Source organism: Paroedura picta, chromosome 13, assembly GCF_049243985.1.
Source record: "Paroedura picta isolate Pp20150507F chromosome 13, Ppicta_v3.0, whole genome shotgun sequence".
NCBI lineage: Eukaryota > Metazoa > Chordata > Lepidosauria > Squamata > Gekkonidae > Paroedura > Paroedura picta.
In genome coordinates, this window is record NC_135381.1 from 22,187,604 (window position 1) to 22,201,022 (window position 13,419).

At 43.0% G+C, this 13,419-nt stretch overlaps 1 long non-coding RNA gene across 1 annotated transcript; it reads right to left on the reverse strand.

The window, feature by feature from the left end:
* Nucleotides 1-2,167: 2,167 nt before the first annotated feature.
* LOC143822593 (uncharacterized) lies at nucleotides 2,168-6,474 on the reverse strand. Its single transcript, XR_013226209.1, has 3 exons — nucleotides 6,274-6,474; nucleotides 5,681-5,791; nucleotides 2,168-5,592 (listed from the first exon to the last, which is right to left on the reverse strand). It is a non-coding gene; the product is annotated as an uncharacterized LOC143822593 (long non-coding RNA).
* Nucleotides 6,475-13,419: the final 6,945 nt, after the last annotated feature.

Sequence of the window (13,419 nt, forward strand, 5' to 3'; positions counted from 1 at the left end):
GAACTTAGTGTAACTTGTCCCCCTGTAGAACTTTGTGTATGTATGTTTTTGCTTCTGTGTGTATTTTGAGTGTATCCCAACATTTTCCCCAAATAAATCCCCTGAGTGTAAGCTTAATTGTCTTCTTCATTTAAGAAGGGTTTCTTCCAGGGAAAGGACCCCGTAAAAATTGGTAGTAAAAGATCCTGCGTTACCCAGCCTCTTGCTATATTTATGATTCCCCAGCAATTTGGGTAACACCATTTTGAAGATATCTTCCCATCTCAATTTCCTATGTAATGATAAGGCAAGCATTAGCCATGGAGAACATACAAACACAAGGATGGCTCATAATTTTCTCTGTGTTCCCACAAATCCTTCCTGGGTTATTTTAAATCTCTCCTCCTGTGCCCAGCAGTGCTCTGAAGCTAGACATAAGCCCTATGAACGGTATGGAAAGAAATGGCTTCAGAGGAGCATTTGCAAAGGAGAATGAGAGACAGGAATGGGTGAAGTCTCCTCTTACAAATTCTCCCTATAAGCACCATCCCTTCTCCTTCCCCTGGACTCATATTATTTCAGAAAAGTCAGGTTTTGGTGATGTCTGTTTGCTGAGATACAGGCAGTGCAGTCTGATATCCTTCTAAATACACTGGTGTTGTTGGGTTTAGGATGTAACTCTGTCAGTTTTTCATTTTGTGGAGGCCTGGTGATGTACCTGCTTGCTTTTCTTGAAAGCAATGTGCCTCTTGGGCTTACACAAACAATGACCTGGGCAGCCTCAGTCAAGCTGATATGGAAATCTGCATGCATGCTTGCTTTAAATTTGGTTTCTCCCAATTGCTGCTCTCATTCAATATTTTAATTTCCTCTGACGGCATGAGGCTCCAGCATGGCCCCTTTTGTTCAGAGCACCATCAATTATGTCCTAAGACATTAATTTACTTTTCAGGATTCCACCTCCCCGCCCCTCCACCGATCGTGGCCCTCTTTCTCCTCCTTGACTGTTCTGACTTGGAACAGGTTTAATTCAGCTGCTGTCTGCTAAGCCCTGCAGAAAAGAACAATGGCTTCTGATCTGCCTTTTATGGTTTATTGGAAACCGGTGGTCCGCACTGCAGCTTTGGCCGGTGATTAACCAGACTGAAAACAAACTACACAAGGCTAAGTTGATGTTGGAGAAGCCCGGAGCCCACTTCATTAAGGCCTTAAGAGGGAACCTTTTCTTCTCCTGTGCTTGTTCAAAACTTTTCAGGTCTCCATTTAATCACGTAATTCTCTCTTAAGTAGCAAGAGAATCTTGCTGCACAGCAAGGGGCCTTTTGCCCAATGACAACTTAGAAAGATAAATTATATATAAATATCTTCATGGGTTTGGGCTGGAGGAAACTGTTGTTAGTTTGTAGTGCATTCAAAAAAATGAGCTTGTTTCTCTTAAGGGGTGTTTCGGGCATCCTGTGATTGCCCTAGGGGGCAGGGGAAGAAAAAGAAAACTATCTCTTTTGAAACGGATGCAAAGTGGTCAAGTTTGTTTCTCTTCTCTGTCTTGTTTTCAATCAGTACTTTGAAGAGGGAATGTAAAAAAAATATATATATATAAAAAGATCAGAAATAACCCGCCCTAAATGTAGAAACTAGGGCTGTCACACAAATGACTGCAGGATAACATCATCAATTAATTAATACATTCAATCTATATATATTGGCACATGCATAAAAACATTACATTTAGAGTGGTTTATTTCTGAGCATGAAAGTTCAGTTGAGTGTATTTGGGTAATTGAAGTCACCCCTGACCACTGTTTTCCACCTCTTTGAGAATTATGTAATTTGGCCTAGGAGTATCTCATCCAAATTCTCTGACTGGCTTGGTGGTCTATAGCAGACCCCCACAATAATACGATTCTCCTTTCCTACTCCTTTTATATTAACCCAAATAAACTCAACTGAACTTTCATGCTCAGGGATCTGCATTTCTTCACAAGTATAAAGATTTTTTATATTGCTATACCTCCCACTGAAGAGCCTCTTGTGGCGCAGAGTGGTAAGGCAGCCGCCTGAAAGCTTTGCCCATGAGGTTGGGAGTTCAATCCCAGCAGCCGGCTCAAGGTTGACTCAGCCTTCCATCCTTCCGAGGTCGGTAAAATGAGTACCCAGCTTGCTGGGGGGTAAACGGTAATGGTTGGGGAAGGCACTGGCAAACCACCCCGTATTGAGTCTGCCATGAAAACGCTAGAGGGCGTCACCCCAAGGGTCAGACATGACTCGGTGCTTGCACAGGGGATACCTTTACCTTTTATACCTCCCCCTTCTTTTCTTGTCTGTCCCTTCTGAATATACTGTACCCCTCAATTCTAGTGTCCCATTTGTGAGTATTATCCCACCTAGTTTCTGTGATTCCTATTATGTCATAGTCCCCTCCCACTATTAGGACTACTAGTTCCTTCTGCTTGTTTCCCATACTCTGTGCATTAGTGTGGAGACATCGTAATCCATCCTTGGTGTGTCTCATGGTCTGGCTTTTGAATTTCCTTGCAAGTTAGTAGTTCCCTGCTTCTGTGCCATTCCCTGTAGCTTTGCAATCTTCCCATCTTCAGGTCTTGCCATCACACCAGGTTCTGAATTTACATCTCACTCCCCTTTTGGATTTAGTTTAAAGCCCTCTTCACAGGTGTGCAAGGATTCTCCTAAAAATACTTTTTCCATCCCTTGTGAGGTGCACACTATCACCTGAGAGTAGCCCCTCCTGTCCAAGCAAACACTTTGATTGGCTGTGGATAGAAAGACATAGATTTGCTACCCGAGACCCTTAATTGGAGGTGCCAGGGATTGGACCTGGGACATTCTGCATGCAACATAAGTGTTCACAGCCTCTTTCTAATGTCTAGCAATTAATTTTATTGGGGGGGATCACAAAATAGTGAACAAATGGAATAACATAGCCACTTGCAATTTTTTTTGGTTGATTTGGTCATTTAAAAACTGATGTTTGTGGACAGGTAGAATTCTGTTCTTCCCCTGAGGACAGAAAGACAACATCACGTCTTTAAAATGGGAATGCTTCTCTCCCCCACCCCCCGCCCTGCTCCCATCTCTGATGGTAAAAGAAATCTATCACCCCATGAATCATGGGAAGAAAAGAGACAGGAACCCCAGGGACCTCGCTCTTATCTTCCAGTGTTGTTGTCTTCAGGAGGCTGATGCCACCATGGTGAGCTTGGGACAGAGATCGATGAAAATGTGAAGGAAACAAGTGGCACCAAGGCCACAGAAAAGCCCTTGGTGGCATCACATGTGACTGTCCTAGCTTTGTTTTCCAGCCCATGCTGTGCCCAAAGAAGGGCGAGCCCCGGGTTCCCAGAAACCCTGTAGCCACAGCGTAGAGCAACTTCGACCAGAAAGTAGCATTGATGCAATTCATAGTGAGAACGAATTACATGCTGGTGTGTGTGATGAGGCGCCTAATAGCAGCGGTACCTGCCGTACAAACTCTGTGTGAGACTAAAACCCTGTGAAACTAATTTCAAGCTCTATCACCAACCCTGAGTTGGGCAGCTTAGAAAACAATCTCATCTAGCGTTGTAGAATTCCTTTTGCAATAAATGAGAAGTCTTCCTATCTTCTACGTGCTCCCCCCCAACCCCCCCCACAACAAACCTCCGCACAAAACCAATATTTTTGGTGCTCCTCAAATGCAAGAAAGGTTTCCAAAGCTCTAGTCCAATCTTGCAATTTTTTTTAAAAAGCGTTCCTTATCTCCCAAATAAAATGAAATGAATGGGATGATGATAACTCCAGGTTTGTGTGTATGTTCAGTCCTCTCTCCTCTGTTTTGAGACTACAGTCAGAATCCAAAGAGTCTCTTCAGACATGCCCCAAGGCTTTCCCCCTTTGAACCATTAATATCAATACCTTGCTGTATTCAAAAATGGTTGGCTGCCTGGCATACCTGGGCCAGTCACATTTTCTTAACCTGAAGTACCTCACAGGGTGTTGTAAGGATGAGGGAGGTACCCTGAACTCCTTGGAGGAAAGGAGGAATAAAAATATAAACATAGACACAAAGTCGGGGGCTGCTGTCTGAAAAATAGGTAAAGGTATCCTCTGTGCAAGCACCGGGTCATGTCTGACCCTTGGGGTGATGCCCTCCAGCATTTTCATGGCAGACTCAATACGGGGTGGTTTGCCAGTGCCTTCCCCAGTCATTACCGTTTACCCCCAGCAAGCTGGGTACTCATTTTACCGACCTCGGAAGGATGGAAGGCTGAGTCAACCTTGAGCCGGCTGCTGGGATTGAACTCCCAGCCTCATGAACAGAGCTTTCAGACTACATGTCTGCTGCCTTACCACAAGAGGCTCATCTGAAAAATATACAGGCAGAATTAGATAAGATGTTGTGACTGGATCTTCTCAGTATTTTTTAAGGTAATAGGACTACTTGGACACTACTTGCCAGCAACCTGGAGAGGAAAAAAAAATGTGCTGCCCCCTCAGCAGAAACATAATGGGCAGAAATGGGTAGGTGAAGCTTATTGTGACACACAACAGAGAGAAGTCTGGCAATTCCTAGAGCTACCCTGCATCACTTCCAGGTTATTCCCAAAAGTGATATAGTGATTTTGTTATTTTTTGTTTAAAAAATTGTGCAAAGGGGGCTGCTACCCAGGAGTTTTTCTGCCACTGTGCCTTAGCAAGACATAGCCTAGCAGCCTAAGGAAGAAACTTAATCTTTTAAAATGAAAGCTGGTAATTCATAGAACCTGGTACACCCCTCGTTACGACAGTGTATCAATATAATAATATTCTACTACCATTTTTTTAATTGCAAATACCCTGGTGGCCTAGAAGAGGGGGGGTAGCTGATGATCGGGGACTGGGTCAGGGAAACTACAGGAAAACCTGCTGTCTGGAAGCCCCATTGCTGCTGTGCTTTATCTGCAGCTTTATCTGCACCAACAACAGGGAAACCTTTGCCTGTCTTTTTATTTCATTCCAGTGCAGGATTGGGAGGCAATTTCCATTGGCAGAGCCCTTTTCTTAATTCACACTGTGCATAATCTGAATGATAGCCCCATGCAACAATTATCCTAGTTTTAAAAACACATTTCATCTTGCTCAGTCAGACATTTCTTTGTAGCCCATGCTTCAGGACCTTTTGTAGTTCTGGCTTCACTCTGGTTCTGCACCTGAAGGCTGCAGATGTTCCTAGACCATAGTGATGAACAGATTATCAATCAGCATCTTTGAAACTAAAGAGCATGCCTGAGCAATGGCATTAATTTCCATTGTTGGAATATACAAGATCTGCAGTGGCATGATTTAATACAATATGAGGAATATGCTACAGGGGGCATTAAAGGAGATGTGTATTTAGCATAACTAGATTAGGAACTTCAAGTAGTCTATGTCTTGATTGGCTCATTTGGAGACTTCCGACTTCTTCCCTGCTTGCCTTCACAACAGACTCAATAATGCAAAAGAACAGACGTTTTAGGTCTTTCTCTACTCTCTATACAAAGTTATTTTTCTTCTTTTAAGCAGCCTGGTGTTTTGTCCTCTCTTTGCATATTTAAGCTCTGTCAACAGCGGTTGGTCTCAGTTTGAGCATTCAGGCTGTGAAATAAGAGTTAGATAGTTTAATAGGCAAAGGATAAGAAATAGAAAATGGCAGTTTTCTGCAACACTTAATACAACTACCTACCGTATAAGTTTACTGAAGGCAAAGAATGAAGAACCACTTGCTTGATATGGGACCGTGGCACACCATTAGAGACCCACAACAGGAAGATGACCAGCAGGCAAAACGAAGGCCCTGGTATTCGGAAAACAAAAAGGCAAGAGAAGCCCTGATTAAGGGTTTGACTGACAGAGATGTTTTGAGAGTCATTCAAATGCAGGCAGCAAAAGCTAACTAGAATTAGAATGGCTGCATATTAATTTGTCTTTGAAAAACCAACCCTACTTGCATAAGAGACATCTTAGAACAGGATGTAGTTGTGATAATCTTAATCTGTTTGCCAAATATTTATGAAAATAATGTTTCTCAAATTAAAACAAAAGGCAAACTCTCTTCAACTGAATTAATCAACCATTTTGAAGAAGCATATAGACATTAACAGTTTTAGGTCTGCAATAATTAAACTGAAGCAAATATTGAACAAGTAGCTTTAAATATAAGCAACCAAAACAAGGTGATTTGCCACTCAAAAGGAAAACAAAGGCACTTTAGAAAGGACTGTAAGGCTTCTAAGCAAGGGAGTGCCTTTCCAAAAAGAGAGCATTTTAAATAGTCACCCTTGAAGAAGCGTCCTTTCGTATTAGGCTCAGCAACAGTACTTTTCAGATTTCTTTAGCAGTCGTTTATTTTCAGCAACAAGAGAGGAGGAAAGAAAAAAACAGAATATTTAGGAAATGCTGAATCTACTCAAAGTGCAACAGCCTTTTAACAACCCTATTCCACATCCTCAGTTTTGCAGAGTGCCTAGATCCTTGGAGTAAAGATCCACATGGTCTGACCTCTGAGTGAGTGTTTGGTCTGTGGACTTTGCAGCTTTGTGGACACATTAACAAGTTTAAAACACTGCTAGCTCAGCTGGGGTGATGATTAAAGGGAACTGAGCATCAATATGCCTGCTCTGAGCTGAATTAACTTGAGGGGGAAAGAAATTTGCTGCTCAGTCTGTGACTGTGAGGAAATTTCTGGGTCCATCGACTCAGGATTAGCTCTGTACAAAGGAAGGAGGAGAGCATTGTAGGAAAACCTAGACCTTGAGCTGCTCACTGTGGGAGGCATCTACAGATCTTTGCAGATGAAGGGCGTGAAAAAGCCCTCTAAGTCCAGGCTACGTTTCCCCAGAATGCAGCTAAAAGCCCCATGGCTGCAGCCTAGAAACAGGTGTAACACTCCCCTTGAATAGAAACTTCACAGGAATGAACAAAGGTGTAATTCTTCAATTCTGATAGGTTCATCAGACTCAATATGCAAATATGCCACAGACCAAGGGATTGAATCTCCCCCCCCCCTTTTGGTTCCGCAACCAAAAACCCAATGCAAATATAGTCGAAGAGTCGACCTATTGAAGCTGGAACTTTAGATGCTTATCTTTTGGGGGGAATTATGGATATATTTTTGGCTAGTGTTACATTTGCACTGGAATGTTGTGTTGTGATACATTTTTGTTTTGTCCATTTTGGTTGGTGGTATTCTCAAGTCCTTTGTTTCTTTCATACCATCTGTACACCGCTTGTACATTAGACACCATTTCATTGCCATGGATACTCAATTGTCTTGAAAACAGCTGGTAATAAGTTCTATCCAATTTCATGAATCTGGTCAGTTAAAAAAGAGTTTTTGCAGTTTTGTTCCAAATAGATGCCCAAAATAATGTTAACATTTTGCATAAATTTAATGGGACTAAAAATGAGCACAAAGCAGGAAGTGGTGGGAAGATACCGGTCCAATTCATGCCAGCTGAACCTAAAATGGGAATTTTTAGGCTGAAATAGTTAGCCTGACATCTCTGCAACAACACTGTTAATTCAACAGTATCTGGAAAAAGGATTTACAGATTTCACCCTTCAAACTATCTTGAGCTATCTTGAACTAACGAAACATTAGCCGCCACGTCTGTACCAGCAATATAGGGATACTAATACTGTAGTAAATTAGATAGTAAAGAGTTAATTGAAGCCTTATTAGGAGTGGAGGTAAACTCCACCCCTCAATTTATTCTTTTTCCTTGCTTTCATTTTCCTATGTTAGTTGCAGCTTCTGTGAGTATCTAGATTTATTGATTACAAAATTGGCAACAAAGGTGCAAACATGGCTTCATACAGCAAAATTGAGGAGTTTGATTCAGAAGAGGAATGGCAACTATATATGGAACGATTAGATAACTATTTTTTTGGCTAATGGAATCACAGATGCTGCTAAACAGAAAAATATTTCTCAGTGTCTGTGGCAGCAAAATTTATTCCCTCTTGCGAGGCCTAGTGCATCCTGAGAAACCTGGAGACAAAAGTCTCCCAGATTTGCAAAAGGTTTTGACTGAATAATATACCCTAAGGCCTAATATCATTGTGGAATGTTTTAAATTCCATAACAGAATGAGGAAAGAAGGTGAATTTATATTAGACTATCTAGCTGAGCTCAGAAAATTTACAGAAAATTGCTCCTTTGGAAATGTTTTGGAGCAGTGGTCCCCAACCTTTTTATCACCGGGGACCACTCAACGCTGGAGACCACTCACCAGGGACCACTCAACGCCTTTTACTGAGGCCCGGTGGGGGGGGGGTAGTTTACTCCTCTCCTCTCAACCACTACCCTAAGGCTCTCTGATCGCTATGGTAATGTTTAAACATCCCTTCAAAATAAGATACAGACACGCCACAACAATGAAGTGTGTTGTAAAGGGCTGGGGGGGATGAAGTAAAGGGCCGGGGGGGGGGGGAGAAGGCGTCCTTCGGGGCCCACCTCCAGTTAGTCGAAGGACCATGTGGTCCGCGGCCCACAGGTTGGGGATCGCTATTTTGGAGGATATGTTAAGAGATAGACTTGTGCGTGGAGTGCAGAATGAGAAAATTCAACAGCAGTTACTGTCAGAAAACAATCTGACTTATTCCAAAGCTGGCAACAGCCATGGAACCTGCAATGAAAAATGTCAAGGATTTGTAACTTAACACCCAAAAGGTGCAGATGGGCTCCTTACATAAAATACAAATTCAGAAGCAAGATCCTCAAGCCCAAGGGGGATGTTTCTGGTGTGGAGGGAGTCTCTCTACCTTGGTTTCGGCTTCATCTAGATTTTGCGGGACCATTTTTGGAGAAGATGTTCTTGATTATAATTGATGCCCACTCCAAGTGGATGGAGGTTCACGCAATGAACACCACAACCTCAGCTGCAACATGTGACAAACTTCGACAGATGTTTGCTTGTCATGGATAATGCACCAAATTTCACTAGCCAGGAATGTACAGAGTTTCTTAGGAAGAATGTAATTAAACATATTTTAACATCTCCCTATCATCCAGCTTCCAATGGCTTAGCTGAACGGGCTATCAGAACATTCAAGGAGGAAATGCAAAAGATGTCAAATGGGACTGTGGAGACACGACTGGCTCAATTTCTTCTGAAATATAGAATCAGTCCACAGACCAACACCAGAGTGAGTCCTTGTGAGTTGTGGATGGAGAGAAGGTTACGGACCCACCTGGATTTAATGTGTCCAAAAATAGAAGAGGAAGTGCAAAGAAAACAGACTCTTCAAATAGGCAACCATGATTACCATTCAAAGATTAGAGATTCGGGAATTCAGGATCTCACAACCTCTGTGGATTCCAGGTAGAATTCAAGCACAGACAGGGCCTCTATCTTTTCAGATTGAGTTACCAGATGGCAGAGTCCTCAGGCGACATCAGGATCACATCCACAGAAGAACCGATGTGCAAGAGTCAGTGCAAGAAGAGCAACAACAATGCCTGGATGACCAATACCCCAGCAATATTTCAGAAGCAGATGACCCATATTCTTTGATGTCTCCTTCTAGAGATCATCAAGGAGGGAAGATACAGAACCTGAACTTTCCAGACCTGAGGGAAATGAAGCTGTGGAAGAACACCATTATCCCAGGTGCACAAGAAGACCTTCAGAGTATTTGAAAGACTATATTCGGATGATGACAACAACAAAACTTAAAGGGGGAGGAATGTAGTAAACTAGATAGTAAAGAGTTAACTGAAGCCTCATTAGGAGTGGAGGAAAACTCCACCCCTCAATTTTTTTCTTTTTCCTTGCTTTTATTTTCCTAAGTTAATTGGAGCTAGGTTGTAAATAAAGAAGTTGTGTTCTGCAGCTCCTGTGAGTTATCTATATTTATTGATTACAAAAAATACACTCCTAGATGCTGCAGGACAGTGAACGTCAACTGCAGGACTAGGATTTTCACAGAACTCCCTAATGGCTTGCAATCCCCTTTGGGAGCTAGCATTATTTTTGTGGCTTTTTAGAAAGGCTCTCTACCATTGCCTGTGCATAAAGGGTGCCGTACCTCCTGGCTGGGGAGAGGCCCTTTGGTGGTGGGCAGGACTTCTCCATAGCCCTGACCTCACCACAGCCTTGTACCTCACTATAGTGCACCTTCTGGTGTTTGCCTTATGCATATAATCCCTGGCTTTCTTGGCCTGCAACCCACTGTCCTCCAGACCTTGGCACCAATGAGATTGGTGGGTGGCTGAATCAGTCTGCAGTAGAAGAGCTGGATTTGAGTCCAGGATGCACTTTAGAGACCAACAAGAAAAGGATCTGGGGGTCTGGCAAAATACAATTCTGGCCAGTGTATCTGCAGAGTAGAGTGTCCCCTATCAGGAATACAGATTGATCAGTCCTGGACAGTTTGCCCCTTTAAAGACTCTCTCTCTTCATGAGATGCAGTATCCAAGACAAGCAAAATAGACATAGAGAACTTTGCAAGAGAGGGGTAGCCTATAAGTCCAATAAATAAATAAAATAAATAAATGGGTTGCCAATAAACCAGAAAAGATCTGCTTTAGTGCCAGTTGCTCTCTCTTTTCCCCCTCGCAGCTCTTTTGGGGCTGTTATCTCTCTGACCCATTATGCACGGGGGTTTTAGCGCACATTCGGGGTGGAATGGCGGCGACTAAAATCCACGATAATGCACGGAGCCGGCTGCAACCGGCTGCAGCTTCGGGGCATGCCGCCGAAAAAGCCGCGTCAGTGAAACGCGGAAGAAAACGCAGCTTCCGGGTGATCGGGGCGCAACCAGAAGCGGCGCCCGGATCGCCGCGTGCATAATCGGTTACTCTGGGTTTTGCCGCCGTCACGCCCCGTCCCGTGCATAACCGGTGTGCGTCGCGTCTTCCCCCTCCACGTTTTCCATGTGACCCGAAATCGCCGTTTCGGCGGCCGTGCATAATGGGCCTTGAACAGCTTTTGTCCTGGGCTCCCCTTCAAGACCTGGCAAAACCCACTAGATTCTACCTCCACACATGTCAAGGACTATGGACTTAGCCTCCATCATCAGACCTAACTAGCTGGCGCTGCCATGGATTAACCCTGGGCCCTCCTGAATGACCCTTTCTAATGGAGAGGGGTTCAGACCAATAAATAAGGTGACCAGGTTTTAACATTGGTAAAGCGGGACACCATTGATGTTGGGGGGGTTCTTGATTAAAAGGGCACTCAGAACAGAACCTACCCTAACAAACAATGCCCGGTAACACAGGGAAAAAAATCCAAACTTGAATTTATAGATGCACATGGCTGTTGCTTCTTCTCTGCTGCTTCTTACTTGCTTTTGCTGCTGCTGCTGCTGCTGCTCATGAGTTTATTCCCGGCCTTGGACCTGTAAAGGAAATAGCAGTTTCCCTCAGTCTAGCCCAGGGTCTTCTCTCTCCTGCTGTAAGACCAGACTGACTGAGGGGGGAAGAGCCTTACCCTCAAACACAACGCAATTGAAAAGGGGAAATTATAAGGTGCAACCTCCTCCTGGCTATTAGGCCCACCAAATACCAGCAAAGAAAATAGCAGTTTCCTTCAGTTAAGCTCTGGAACTTCTTTCTCCTGCTGCAGGGCCAGACTGACTGAGGGGTAGGGGGTTTGCAACTAATATGTGAGCAACTTAACTCATGCTCAGTAAGCTTTGGATCCCTAGGCCTAAATACTAAACTGTTTGATGGAAATTATTAAAACAAAAATGACATGGGTTCTACAAGGTTCTGCCAATGAGCCTTGTTGTCCTCTATTGTCTAACACAAAAGGTGCCGTTCCATCTGTCATCTAAATATCAGGTTCTTTTTATTTCAGCAGTTGGCAACTAATGAGAGAGGGAGTCGGTCCGGGGTGTCAATCACTGGCAATCTTCAAGCAAAGGTTGGATACACACCTTTCTTGGATGCTTTAGGATGCTTTGGGCTGATCCTGCGTTGAGCAGGGGGTTGGACTAGATGGCTTGTATGGCTCCTTCCAACTCTATGATTCTATGAATCTATGTGTACTTTGAGGGAATGAGAATTCTGACTCATTTGTCCTAGTAAGCATTGCTTAATATTTATATAGGACTGGTAATATGGAATAAGGAACCAGAACCAGGAATTCAATGAACTTAAAGTGTTTCACTTCCAGATCAGGTGAGTTAAATAAGGCACAGAGATGAGAACCAATGTCTAGCAAGAGATCCTCATAGTAAAATGTCTGTAAATTTCAGTTTTAGTTACAAGTTGCTTATAGTAACAATGTGGAAAATGCTATTCCTCTACATTTTGTTACAGAAACTCAGATATGGCTATGTTTGGTGACAAAAGTTCAGCAGAAAGCTTGTTGTTTAGAGTAGGATGCTCCTTCTTTGCTTGCTTTTGATGCTGGATCAGAGGAAGAACGACTAAATTAGGAAACAACCCATTCTTCCCCTGGCTTAATTCCATTTCTCCTTCCACCCCCTTCCCAGCTATTGAGGTCTTGCACTCGCATTTTGGGAAAACATCAACTTGGGGTTGTTTGGTTGTTTTTTAGAGGGATGTTGGAAATGAAATTTGGTCCAATTTTTCAAGTTTCATTTGATCTCGAAGAAAACAAAATGAAACATGCCTTTTGTACCCCCATCCTCTCCCCCACAACTTAAAAAAAAACACCCAAGGATGGAATTTCTTTGTGAATGGGCGGCAAATACACCATTGAAGCTCAGGAATCTTCACTTTGCCTCAAATTTTGGCTCGGCTGTTTCTATAGAGACCAAAAGGAAGCTTTCGGACAGCCACTCTGCTATTAAAGTGTAAACCATTGAAAACTCTCTTCATGCTGTGATACCCTTTCAGCGAACAGAATAGGGTCTGAACTAATCCATGAAAGTTGTCATGCTCTAAGCTAGTAGCCAGCCCTTTTCCTTTCAGTCTGGCCTAAAACTATACTGTACTTCACACATGATTGGCCCTTCAGAGAGTAGGACTCAATATCCCGGCAGGAAATAAGTCTGTCTCGCTGCACAGTGGTGTTGAACGTGGAAAGACCTTGTTCCTCTACTCGGACATAATTACCGACTCTTAAGAAATGAGTTTCAAGTTTAGGGGATTTTCCCCCTCCTTCCCTCTCTCTGTTTCTCTCTTGCTTTTCACTCTCAAACCTTGACTTTAAAAATTAGTATCAAGGCTCACGTGGGAAACTTTCAGTGATCAGTGGAAAACCTGGATCTTGCTGCTAGCAATTTAAACCAACATTTGGGGTCTTTCTTTCTTTCTTTTTTTTTGTATGCAGTGTTAAATGTAAATGTAGAATCTGACAGCAAGGAATCAGAATTGCTCTATTGAATTCAATATAGCTAAGGTAAAGATTTTTTTTTTCTTTATGAAATTTGCCATAATATTTATGGGGGGGGGCGGGTGGAGAAGAAGAAACTTTTGCTATTTCAGCAGAGAAGACAGGGAGGTTT